This window comes from Xyrauchen texanus, chromosome 48 (assembly GCF_025860055.1).
Source record: "Xyrauchen texanus isolate HMW12.3.18 chromosome 48, RBS_HiC_50CHRs, whole genome shotgun sequence".
NCBI classification, from domain to species: Eukaryota; Metazoa; Chordata; class Actinopteri; order Cypriniformes; family Catostomidae; genus Xyrauchen; species Xyrauchen texanus.
Genome location: NC_068323.1, coordinates 27,176,046 through 27,186,291, shown reverse-complemented (window position 1 = coordinate 27,186,291; position 10,246 = coordinate 27,176,046). Strand labels below are relative to the sequence as shown.

Sequence of the window (10,246 nt, the reverse complement as noted above, 5' to 3'; positions counted from 1 at the left end):
GAATTATTGCAAAGAAATGTCTTCTCTGTTGTCCAATGTTTGTGTTCAGGTGAAAAGTTGCATAAGATCAGGCCTGGCGATTTCGTTGTGATTCATGACCTGATGAGAAAGAGCTGGAAGGCGAAAAGGTGGATGGCACCATTCCAAGTGCTACTAACGACTCACACGCCAGTGAAGGTCGCAGAGAGAGCTATGTGGGTTCATGCTAACCATTGCAGGAAAGTTCCACGCACATTGCAGGAGAATCAGCAACAGGAAGAGATTGTTCCGAGTGAATGTCAATAAACACCGAGATCAAGTTTGAACACCAAGTACCACTATCAGTGGAAGAGCAAGGCCAACCACAGAGAATAACATGGCCTGTGTGCAGAGTGGACCCCATCGTGTGGTCACAAGCAGTAATCATCATGAAAAGGTATGAACTGAAAAGAATTCAAGAACAATGCGAGATGGTTTAAAGCAGGATGGTCTGACTGTAGGGTCAGAATCAACGTGAAGGACAGAACAGCGGACAACTGCACAGCCGTCATCAACGACAAAGAATTCAACTTCACATGCCCATTCAGCAAGCCACATGAAACTTCACCTGCAGCAGTGTGGGTGTGTGGCAACAGGGCATTTCATCGGATGCCAAAGAAATAGTCAGGGTGTTATTATCCAGCTTTGATGAATGTGGGTACATCTGTGTATTTGCTAAACAGGGCACCTGGGGTGGGAAGGGAAAAAAGAAATGTTGAAATTTTGCCTGGGGTTTTACCAAAGCACTATGCAGCAAATGTGGGGTGGTCATTGTTCTTAGGGGTGGGTACAACGGTAACAATTAATAAGATAAATAGGCTAGCATGGAAAGTATTAGCAATAGGTAATAGCACAGAAAATGGTTTGACAATGATAAATTATGAAATGAAACAGTTAAGAGATTCAAAACAGGTTGGTTCTTGATATGTTAACTGCAGAGAAAGGGTGAGTTTGCAAAATGTTGGGAATGTCTTGTTGTTTCAATATTCCAGATTACAGCGACAACATCACAAATGTAATTGAACACATGAGAAAAGCCGTACAGGAGCCAGAACATATTGAGAGTACATGGGTTACTTGGTTGATGAATCTCTGGGGAGGATGGGGGTACTGGCTGATTCAAACTGTGTTACCAATTGCGGTGGTAAGACTGTTGATATTGTTATGTTTACCATGCATCATAACGTGTGTTTCCAGCTCAGTACAGAGACTGGTTAAAGCAGGGGTGTCTGTTCAATTGGTAAAAATGACAGTATATCCAGAGGATGACGAAAACAAATATGATGATACAAGTAGCAAGAGCTACTGTGAAATGTGTTAAAATGAGGTATGTCTTTTCTTTCTGAGAATGTTTTGATATGTAAAGAGGGTTATAAGCAGCTGTCATCCGTGTTACAAGATATTTTTTTATAGCCTGCTGACTGTCAGGGATCAATCAGGCTTGTTTCAACCCACCACTCAAAGATCACTCTCCCCAGAATACTAAACACACACACCTGGTCATCATTAATTACTCCATCAACCAGCTCATAAAAACACTCACCGCGATTCCAGTCGTTGTCAAGCCTCCAACAGGAACAGACCGTTTCCTCCCGTATCCTGTGAACCCTATGAAACCTGAACACCTGAGTATTCCGCTTCCTTACCTGACTCAATACTAACCCTTTGCATTGTTGTTCTGCCATCTCCAGATCTCCCGTCCGATTCCTGAAAGCCCATGTTTGATATCTGTCCAAGTTGCTCCGACCAGTCCTAGAAGAAAGAATGGATTAACGAACTGAGACTGAGTATTATGCCACGATTGAAGTTATCTGGATTACCTGTTGTTCTCCGTACATCCAGCGATCTTCACCAAACCTGCACCTGAAAACTCACCTTATACCCACCTTGCACGAGTGACACTTTAATAAAACAGTATTTGAATCACTTACCTCCGATCTCCTGGTCTCTATCCCGACAGAAGGCTTGACCTCAAAAAAGGGAAGAAACAGCGCGATGGAATTTGCCCCTAATGTTGATAATCCTGCCAACCGACAGCCGCCGCTGTGAATCCCAGTCAGCCAACGCCCAGCACTTCCGCAAACCCCACTTCCTCTCTGGTATGCTTCGCCAATCCAATTTCCCGTCCAGCGCCATTCTCCGGCCGGGCGGAGGATTGCAACGGGTTCCTGTTACAGTGTTCGCTCGCTCTAGAACAACAAGCCCAGTTATATCCCACTGAAAGGTCGAGAGTTGCCTTTATTGTTCAACAACTATCAGGGGCTGCATTAAGTTGGGCTGAAACATTGTGGCTGCAGGAATCTGCTGTTACTTCCTCTGTACAAGAGTTTGTCAACCATTTTACAGAAGTTTTCGGGCGTCCAGTAGATGATTCATCCACCAGTGATAAACTACTACAATTACATCAAGGCAAGAAATCTGTTTCTGAGTATTCCCTAGCATTCCGCACTCTAGCCTCTGCCAGTGGGTGGAACGAGAAGGCGCTCATCTCCATCTACCGACGTGGTTTGAACCCTGCACTTCGCCTTCAACTCACAATCTATGATGATAGCCTGGGGGTCGAAAAATTCATACAGCAAGCTCTCCGTGTGCACCAAAGATCTCAGGGCTGCTAACGCAACGCCCAACAGCCCACAGTTGTACCAACTCAGTACCCCGATAAACGTCCCTCCGAAGTGGCAGTAGAGAAGATGCAGGTGGATACCTATGGACTGTCTCAAGCAGAGCGTTCTCGACGTCGAGAGTTAAAATTGTGTCTGTATTGTGGGATGGGAGGACATTTTCTTCGTTCATGCCCCTCACGACCTCCTAGAATGCTTGTGAGTTCTGTCTGTACGTCCGTCTCTGTATCAGCTCCCTTAACGATACCAGTGATCCTAAAATCTACGAGTTTCCATGTCTCTGCTACAGCCATTGTTGACTCAGGGTCGGCAGGAGACTTCATCTCAGGACAGCTCTGTCAGAAACTCCAACTCCAGAAATCCACCACCACCAAGCCATACTCCATCCATGCAGTGACTGGGGAAACCATCAATCAGGGGTACGTCACGTCTCAGATTAAACCCATTCTACTCTGTATTGAAGACACACACCATGAACTGTTTGAACCTTTCGTACTTGAGAATAGCCAGGCAGATATTATCCTTGGCCGTCCATGGCTTATACGACATCAACCTAACATCAACTGGAGATCTGGTAAGATATTGAAATGGGGTTGTATGTGCTCGTCCACGAATATTGAAATCTCAGTCTCACCCAACGCTAACTTACCCGACGCCATCCCAATGAACTCAACTTCCATTGAAAGCCCCTTAGAAAACCTGTCAGTGTCCATCCCTTCATGCTACTCTCAGTATTCGGATGTATTCAATCCCATCAAGGCTGCCAAATTGCCACCTCATCGACCCTGGGATTGTGCCATCAATCTGATTCCTGGAGAATCCATCCCCAAGGGGCGGATCTACTCTCTGGCTATCCCTGAACAAGAAGCCATGCAACAGTACATTGGAGAGGCATTAAAATAAGGGTATATTCGTGCCTCTACTTCCCCTGCTGCTGCCAGTTTCTTCTTTGTCCCTAAGAAAGATGGAGGTCTACGTCCATGTATAGACTATAGAGCTTTGAATAAGATAACCGTGAAGTTCAGTTATCCGCTCCCATTGGTTCCCTCTTCTCTTGAACAACTTCGAGAAGCCAAGATGTTCACCAAGCTGGATTTGAGAAGTGCATACAATCTCATTCGAATCCGAGAGGGCGACGAGTGGAAGACCGCATTCATCACCCCTGCAGGACATTACCAATATCTCGTCATGCCGTATAGTCTGGTAAACGCCCCTTCAGTCTTCCAAAGTTTCATGGACGAAGTCTTCCGAGACTACCTGAATCAATTTGTAATAATCTACATAGACGATATCTTAATCTACTCCAGAAACTCGGTGGAACATCAGCGACATGTCTCTCAAGTACTTCAACGACTACGTGAATTCTCCCTGTTCCTGAAAGCGGAGAAGTGCTCCTTTCATCAGACCTCAGTCGAGTTCCTCGGTTACCACCTTAGCGAAAAAGGAGTAGAGATGGATGATCGTAAAACCAAAGCCATAACCTCCTGGACCGTTCCACAGTCGGTTAAAGAATTACAACAATTCCTTGGGTTTGAGAATTTCTCTCGGAGGTTTATTCACCAGTACAGCCTGCTAACCGCTCCCCTGACCTCTCTACTCAAGGGAAAACCAAAGACACTACTCTGGACCACTGAGGCTGAACATGCTTTTCAGTCTCTCAAGACCGCGTTAGTAGTTCTTATAATATACTTTGTGTCAAAAAATGATTTATGGCTTAATTGCTGTACCTTTGACCTTTCCCCTTCCGCTCACCCGCCCCGCACCGCCCCACCCGCCCCGCCCGCCCTCTTTCCCTCCCACCCACCTTCCCCCATTCCGGTGTGTGTTGTGGTGTGACGTGTTTGGTCATATCTGATGTTATATGTTTGCAGAGGTATCCGCCCCCACAACTGAGTATTTCAAAAGAGTTTAGGTTTGAAAATGAGATGTCAAGATAACGTATGGTTCATGATGAAATAATTCATTGTTGTAATCATTGAGTTGTTTTCCGGAAACATGTTAAAGTAATGTGTGTGTGGGGTTCATTTGGATTTATTATTATTATTGTAAGACATAAAAAGCAGTATTATGTTTAAAATGTGTTTAAATGACATCTTTAATGAGTGTGTAATGCTTGGTGTCAAACATGGTACAAGTTTTTTATTAACAAAAGGGTGAAAATGTGTTTTCTAAAACAGTGGATATTGGATAAGACAAAAAACATTCAGATGGTCGCTTTAAAATAAGGATTTAATGGTTAATGATTGTTATTTACTTTTTAACAGAGGAGAAAATGTGTTTTCTAAAACAGTGGATATTGGATAAGACAAAAAACTTTCAGATGGTCGCTTTAAAATAAGGATTTAATGGTTAATGATTGTTATTTACTTTTTAACAGAGGAGAAAATGTGTTTTTAAACACCTCTCAGACTCCCATATGGTCTAGAGGTTAGGATTCCTGGTTTTCACCCAGGCGGCCCGGGTTCGACTCCCGGTAAGGGAGAGGTGTGGCATGGTAATCCACTGAGCTCTGATCTACGCGGAGCTGTTGTGAAAACAAAGGCAATTCAGTGGCATTCTCGGCACAATGACGTGGTTTTCAACAACCATAATCTTTGATATTGGTTTAACAAATACACGTATTATTAAAAACAATATTTCATTTAATTGTAGTCAAGTCAAGTCAAGTCAAGTCAAGTGGTTTTTATTGTCGTTTCAACCATATACAGTTAGTACAAAACGAGACAACGTTCCTCCAGGACCATGGTGCTACATAAAAACAACAAAGGACCAACATAGGACCACATGAGACTACACAACGAAATAAAATACCTATATAAACTACCTATATATACCTATATAAAGTGCACGTGCAAACATGTGCAAAAAGTACAGGACAGTACAACAAATTACTGACAATGAACAGGACAATAGACAGTGCAGCGCCGACCAGTACTCAGTAGTGCAAAAAGATGACAGTTTCTAAAATGTAAACATAACATACTATGAGATAGTGTTCTATGCACATAGCAGTTATTGAGGTAGCAGACAGTTATAAAGTGACAGTAATTAAAGTGCAACTCAGGACACGTGTGTGTCAAACCAGTCTCTGAGTATTGAGGAGTCTGATGGCTTGGGGAAGAAGCTGTTACACAGTCTGGCCGTGAGGGCCCGAATGCTTCGGTACCTCTTGCCAGACGGGAGGAGGGTAAAGAGTTTGTGTGAGGGGTGTGTGGGGTCGTCCACAATGCTGGTTGCTTTGCGGATACAGTGTTTTTTGTAAATGTCTTTGATGGAGGGAAGAGAGACCCCAATGATCTTCTCAGCTGTCCTCACTATCCTCTGCAGGGCTTTGCGGTCCGAAACGGTGCAAGTCCCAAACCAGGCAGTGATGCAGCTGCTCAGGATGCTCTCAATAGTCCCTCTATAGAATGTAGTGAGGATGGGGGTTGGGAGATGTGCTTTCCTCAGCCTTCGAAGAAAGTAGAGACGCTGCTGGGCTTTCTTGGTGATAGAGCTGGTGTTGAGGGACCAGGTGAGGTTCTCCGCCAAGTGAACACCAAGGAATTTGGTGCTTTTGACGATCTCCACATAGGAGCCGTCGATGTTCAGCGGAGTGTGTTCACCTTGTGCTCTCCTAAAGTCAACAACCATCTCCTTTGTTTTGTCGACATTCAGGGACAGGTTGTTGGCTCTACACCAGTTCGTCAGCCGCTGCACCTCCTCTCTGTATGCTGACTCGTTGTTCTTGCTGATGAGACCCACCACGGTCGTGTCATCGGCGAACTTGATGATGTGATTCGAGCTGTGCATTGCTGCACAGTTGTGAGTCAGCAGAGTGAACAGCAGTGGACTGAGCACACAGCCCTGGGGGGCCCCAGTGCTCAGTGTGGTGGTGGTGGAGATGCTGTTCCCAATCCGGACTGACTGAGGTCTCCCAGTCAGGAAGTCCAGGATCCAGTTGCAGAGGGAGGAGTCCAGGCCCAGCAGGTTCAGCTTTCCAATCAGGTGCTGGGGAATGATTGTGTTGAATGCTGAGCTGAAATCTATGAACAGCATTCGAACGTATGAGTCCTTATTGTCTAGGTGGGTGAGGGCCAGATGGAGGGTTGTGGTGATGGCATCGTCCGTTGAACGGTTTGAACGATACGCAAACTGCAGTGGGTCTAGTGAGGGGGCAGCTGGGTCTTAATCTGCCTCATGACGAGCCTCTCGAAGCACTTCATGATGATGGGTGTAAGTGCGACGGGACGGTAGTCGTTGAGGCAGGACACTGAAGACTTCTTTGGCATGGGGATGATGGTGGTGGCCTTGAAGCACGTTGGAACAACGGCGCTGCTCAGAGAGATGTTGAAGATGTCGGTAAGAACATCTGCTAGCTGGTCTGCACATCCTCTGAGCACTCTGCCAGGAATGTTGTCTGGTCCAGCAGCCTTCCGTGGGTTGACTCTACGTAGAGTTTTCCTCACATCTGCCGTGGTAAGACAGAGCACCTGGTCGTTGGGAGGAGGGGTGGACTTCCTCGCCATCACGTCGTTCTGCACTTCAAACCGAGCGTAGAAGTCGTTCAGCGCATCTGGAAGGGAGGCATCTTTGTCACAGGCAACTGATGTTGTCCTGTAGTTGGTGATGGCCTGGATGCCCTGCCACATGCGCCGCGTGTCACCGCTGTCCTGGAAGTGACTGTGGATTCTCTGGGCGTGTGCGCGCTTTGCCTCTCTGATTGCCCGTGACAGTTTGGCCCTAGCTGTTCTTAGGGCTACCTTATCGCCTGCTCTGAAGGCGGAGTCTCGGGACCTCAGCAGCGTGCGCACCTCCGCAGTCATCCACGGCTTCTGGTTGGAGCGTGTGGTGATGGTCTTGGAGAAAGTGACATCATCAATGCACTTGCTGATGTAGCTGGTCACTGATGCTGTGTATTCCTCCAAGTTGGTAGAATCGCCATATGTTGCAGCCTCCCTGAACATGTGCCAGTCAGTACACTCAAAACAGTCCTGAAGAGCAGAGATGGCTCCTGCTGGCCAGGTTTTCACCTGCTTCTGAAGCGGTTTTGTGCGTCTGAGGAGCGGTCTGTATGCTGGAATTAACATAACAGAGATGTGGTCTGAGTAGCCGAGGTGGGGGCGGGGCTCCGCCCGGTACGCGCCTGGGATGTTTGTGTAAACAAGATCAAGCGCGTTCGCCCCTCTCGTTGCAAAGTCCACATACTGATAGAATTTAGGGAGCACTGTCTTGAGATTTGCATGGTTGAAATCTCCGGCGACAATAAACAGTCCGTCGGGGTGAGCGTTCTGCAGTTCGCTCATAGCCCCATACAGTTCACAGAGCGCTTCCTTAGCGTTAGCGCTGGGGGAATGTAAACTCCGGTTATGCAAACAGTGGTGAATTCCCGTGGTAGATAAAAAGGTCTGCATCTAACAGTCACAAGCTCCAACAGCGATGAACAGTAACTAGAGACTAGCATAGAGTTCTTGCACCATTCCGTGTTGATGTAAACACACAAGCCACCACCGCGAGTCTTACCGCAGAGAGCTGTATTTCTGTCGGCACGAAACGAGGCGAGCCCGTCTAGCTGAATGGCGGCATCCGAACTCTGTCGCTGAGCCACGTCTCCGTGAAAACAAAGACGCAGCAGTCTCTAAACTCACGCTGCGTAGCCTGCTGGAGTCGGATATAGTCCAGTTTATTGTCCAGGGAGCAAACATTTGAGAGCAGGATAGACGGGAGAGCCGGCCGGCTAGGGTTTGTTTTTAGCCTAGCATGGACCCCCGCCCTCTTTCCGCGCTTCCGCTTTCTCGCACACCGCTTACGACGTCCTCTCCCCCGGCTACCGGCATCAGGCGACGCCGAGGGCTGGCGGCCTGGTCTCCGCAGCAAGCCGAGTACGCGTAGCGCCTCCTGCAGGTCATCATGCAGCTTGGTTTTTGCATGAGTCTTATATTTCAGTAGTGTCTGGCGATGGTAGACACGAACACCGGTTGCTCCGATGTCCATGTGTTGCAAAAGGCGGGCTTTTTTAACAAAAATAGCACCATTGTGGATCCGGAGTGGCCACTGCATGCTACCGCGCCGCCATCTTGTTTTCATCACAACAGTAGTTCTAACAACAGATGTTTCTAAACAGTGGATATTGACTGATCAAAATCAAAGGATGCTAGTCATTTTTTAAAATAATTAATAAATCGTTAACAAATGCATATGTGGTATTTTATCAGTGACCTTTTTTATAGATCAAAGGTTCAGATTGTCAAAACACATCAAAGACATTTTTAAAAATATAGAAAATAGTTTATCATCCTTAATCTTTGATATTAGATTAACAAACACAATAATTAATTTTATCTGTAACACTAACAAAAGGTCTTACATTTTAAAAACAAAATAGTTTGCTTTATAAAATACAGATTTAACACAAAAATCTTACATTAGTTCTGCGCAGTCCTTTCATGAGCGAGGGGTTGCGATAATGGTTTAAGAACAGTGACAAATGCAAGACAGTCCTAAAACCTGTGTTAATTTCATATCATCATTTCTCTTAGGAGATGGATGTGTGTGTGTGTGTGTGTGTGTGTGTGTGTGTGTGTGTGTGTGTGTGTGTGTGTGTGTGTGTGTGTGTGTGTGTGTGTGTGTGTGTGTGTGTGTGTGTGTGTGTGTGTGTGTATGTGTGCAATATAGAGGGTTGATGGATAGATAACTACCTAAACGTGTGTGTGTGTATGTGTGTGTGTGTGTGTGGCCTATAGAGGGTTGATGGATAGATAACTACCTAAACTTTGTGTCAAAATTGGGCTTCCATGCAGGGGGGGGTGTAACTTTTTACCATTTGTGCGGTATGTGTGTGGAAATTGCGCTTTAACTGACAAAACATGTGCTTTGTCACTACAAATGAGTACCGTCAGTATTTTGGTAAACAGGTTTATTTTATATAGAATTCTGACGAAATATCTTTAATACAAAAGTTTGTTACATTTTTTTTTTAACCATGAGATTCTAAAACAGTGGATATTGAATGATATTAGTTTATTTTACTCAAACAGACGATACTGGCAGAGCAAACTCATTTAGACGGACACTTTATTAACAAGGGTTAGGCTATTTATTTTTACCAGAGACTCAAACATATTTTAAACCAAATGTTCAGATTGGCAAACACAATATTGCCGTTGAAATAGTATGCATTATAAATTGTAACTTTAACACGTGTTGTATTGCATTTTTCCAATCAAATTAATAATGCGTTTTTGATCCAGACTTTAAGGCGACGATCGACAAATGTTTTGTGGCGGGGGGGTGAAGACGCGCCAAGATTTCGAAGTGTCAGGGATTTTGGTATAGTCTGGACAGTCCTTTCAAATTATTCAGGCATTAAACTATCAAACATACCAATGTTGATTTATTCAGTTCTAAAAGAGTGTAACTAAACATACATCCAAGAAATAGTTTACACAAATTATATTTGTAGGCTACTATTAATATTGTAAATATCCATGGGTGCGTTTCTTCACGAGCATTCGTCTGCTGCAGATTTGTCACATCTATATTTACCTACTGTCATAACAAGTGACATAAAAAATGCACATCCGATATAAACTCAAACAATAGAGCAATTTACTTAAATCAATGAGTGG

At 45.1% G+C, this 10,246-nt stretch overlaps 1 non-coding gene across 1 annotated transcript; it reads left to right on the top strand.

Moving 5' to 3' along the window:
• The first annotated feature begins 5,049 nt into the window (after positions 1–5,049).
• trnae-uuc (transfer RNA glutamic acid (anticodon UUC)) lies at positions 5,050–5,121 on the top strand. Its single transcript has one exon. It is a non-coding gene; the product is annotated as a tRNA-Glu (tRNA).
• Positions 5,122–10,246: the final 5,125 nt, after the last annotated feature.